Here is a 3,423-nt window from a genome sequence, read left to right on the forward strand (position 1 = left end):
ACTTATTTTATTTAGTTTTACAACTTTATTCCTAAACAAATCTCTCTCAATGTATATATATATATATATTAAAATTTCACTAATTATATTTTGTTTAACTTTTTAGAATTATTTAAATACTATTTGTTGATAATTCTATTAACAACTAATACATATTTATATAGACAATCTTCAGATTATTAATCAAAATACTCATACTACCGTGCAACACACGATTCCCATACTACTTCTTATAAAGTAAGTCTAGAGAAGAGAAGATGCTATAAACGTCCATCGTGACTTATGCGAGTTGACCGCTATGAGATGGCCTCGCATTGAATGGGAAACAGGTGTCATCTCCCATTGGAGCTCATAATACATGCATCCACCAATAATGGTTGCGCCATTTAATACCCCCCTCTATAAAAAAAAATTCATATTTTTTAATATATTAATTTTATCTTCAAAATTATATTTGTAAGGGTTAGGTTTAGTAAAGAGAAAATTTATGGTAAAAAGTGTAAGAAAAGATCTACATCCTTATATCAATCATGATTAAATGTCAACACTAATGAGGTGAATCGACATGCACCATATCAAGTCTCTTCTAAAATGTAATTCATAGGTGGATATAGATTAAAAGTGATCAAGAGTTCAAATATTTCTGTATGCTTCTTACTATAACTTTCTTTCTCATCCGATCTTTCGCTATATTTACGGTTTTATATTTTTGAATTATCATTTTTGTATTAAGTTGTATTATACAGTGGTTTAATTTTTTTTATTTTAGTGTTGAAATTTGTTTCAGTTTATCTTTTTTATTATTATATGAATTTGGTATTTAAGAATTAAAGAATCAAACTCTTCAAATGTCAAAACAATTTTCTATTTATTGTAGAAATAAATTATTTGTTAACTTGGTAAAAGTATTTATAAAAAGTTAATAATTAAATTAGTTTCAAAATTATTATATGGTAAAATAATATAATATTATTTATTGGTGAACAAATTTTATAACCTTTTTAAAGATTTATGTAAATTTGAAACATACGAATGTATGATTGGTAATTTCAAATCAACCTCTTTTATATTTTTAGAGTAAATTATATTTTTGGTCCCTCTAGGTGTCATTCTCTACCAATTTTCACCCCTCTTTTATGTTTTAGAGTAAATTATATTTTTGGTCCCTACAGTTTTCATTCTCTGCCAATTCTCATTCTTTTTTTAAGCTAATTGCAATTTTAATCACTGTGATTATCATTTTGTTTTACTTTTGGTTCTTTAGACTAACTTTTATTAAATAGTGTGTTAACTCAATGAGTATTTTGGTCTTCTTAGTATTTCTTTGATTTACAATTAAATAAATATATTATTGTTATATTATATTATATTGAAATTATATAATAATAATAATAAATTATTAAATTAAATTATATATATATATATATATATATATATAGATATAAATCAAACAATAAAAAAGTATATTTTCATTAAAAAAAAAATGGCGCCTTTTTTCCTGTTGTTGTCACTGTTCCAATAGAAGGTAAATGATTAACAAATCCCTATTAAATTATTAATTCTACCCATATTGATTTCATCATTAAAATTCAAATTAATCCCCAAATCCTTCCGATTTACAGAAGGCTAAGGATGAAGAGGGTAATTAGGGTTAAAGCAATCAACATGAAGCTTGTCTATATTCCACTGGATAAAGTACGGACAAAGACCCATTAAATTTATGGGTCGAATCGTTGGTTTTCCTTTTGCTAATCAATTTTGTGTATAATCACAAACACGAATTGAATCCTCACATCTTGTTAATCATCTACTTTTTCCTAATGTTCATTCTAATTGATCTTCCGCTTTTCATTTCCAATGTCGTGGTTGGAATAAACCATCCGCACTCAATGTGATGGAACACATTAAATGGGAAGAAAAACAGAGGGTTTGAAGGTGTTGCAGTGGGGGATCTCATATCGGTGAGGATGGAGGTCTCCACAAAACCTGGTAACCCACAAGGTCTGGTGTGGTGAGATTGAGAATGGAGGTCTTCACAAACCATCGCCAACAAGATACTTCTGTTAATAACCATTGGCAACCCACATCAAAAATTCGACTCAGATCATCTTGGTTCTCCCTTGGTTCATCTCCTGCACCTACTACTGGTAATGGAGAGTATGAAGGTCTCTGTTAATGGTGACTAGAGGGTTTTGTCATCGGTGAAGTAACCATGGAAGGAACTCTAGGAGAGGGGAGAGAGGGCGAGATCATCAATGATAAATGAAAAAAGTAAGAAAAAAATATTTTTTAATAGAATAAAATAAGAGAAAGATATGAATTAATAAAAAGATGAAAATTCCCTCGGAGTTAACAAACCTATTTAACGGAAGTTATTCTAAGGGACCAAAAGTGAAACAAAATAACAATCATAGTGACCAAAATTATAATTAGTTCAATAAAGGGACGAGAGTTGACAGTGAATGTCAACCATATGGACCAAAAATGTAATTTACCCTATATTTTATTTGAACTCCAATTTATTATTTTTCTCAAACAGGCATTAATATCAAATTTTCCTATATACATTTTAAATACTTTAATACGTTTGATTTGATGAAATGTTTTTAAAGGATTCGGATTTCGTGGATTTTTTGGAATTTGAAGTATTTGGAATTGTTGTTGTGTGATATAATCGAATTTCATTTTTTATAGATAATATATAAAAGCATATTATAAAAATGACTAAATTTTCTTTTTTTACTTAACTATTACAAAATCAACGTCTCTAACACATTTTAAAACATTATTAATAACAAATTCTTTAAAATCCTTTGAAAATACCAACTAGATTTATGAAATTTCTAAATCCACTACTTGTAGGATTTATAAAAAAACCTGTAATTTCAATCGCAACAAACAGGCCATAAATTAATCATAAAGGGAATTCAAATAGCAACACTCACATATAATAACAGGAAGAAAAAAAGAAATATCGGCACCTACAATGCATTTATAAAAATAGGGAACAATGAGATCAATTGTGTGGGATCCAATTGACAGCGTTTGATAGCTTTGATCGAAATGATAATTATTTACGTCCTGCTTCTCCAAGTAGTTAGAATAATAGATAGCCATCAGAGGTGAATATGTTATCATGTTTTTTCTTGTACCGTTTAACAACCAACTTATAATAGACTATGTTTGTCAACATAGTTGATAAGCTAACTAATGGCTGATGAACAAATCATGTTTGACAAAAACTAGGTTATAGACATGTAAAATGACCAAAAAATGCATCTTGAAATATTAATCAATTACAATATTTCATAATATAATTAAAATAAATCTCTAAAAAATATAATATGTTAAGTAATACCAAAAATATGATAAAAAAATAAATAATATAATATGTTGAATAAAAAAATTTCAAATTGATTACTA

Source organism: Cynara cardunculus, assembly GCF_001531365.2.
Source record: "Cynara cardunculus var. scolymus isolate 2C chromosome LG 12, CcrdV1, whole genome shotgun sequence".
NCBI classification, from domain to species: domain Eukaryota; kingdom Viridiplantae; phylum Streptophyta; class Magnoliopsida; order Asterales; family Asteraceae; genus Cynara; species Cynara cardunculus.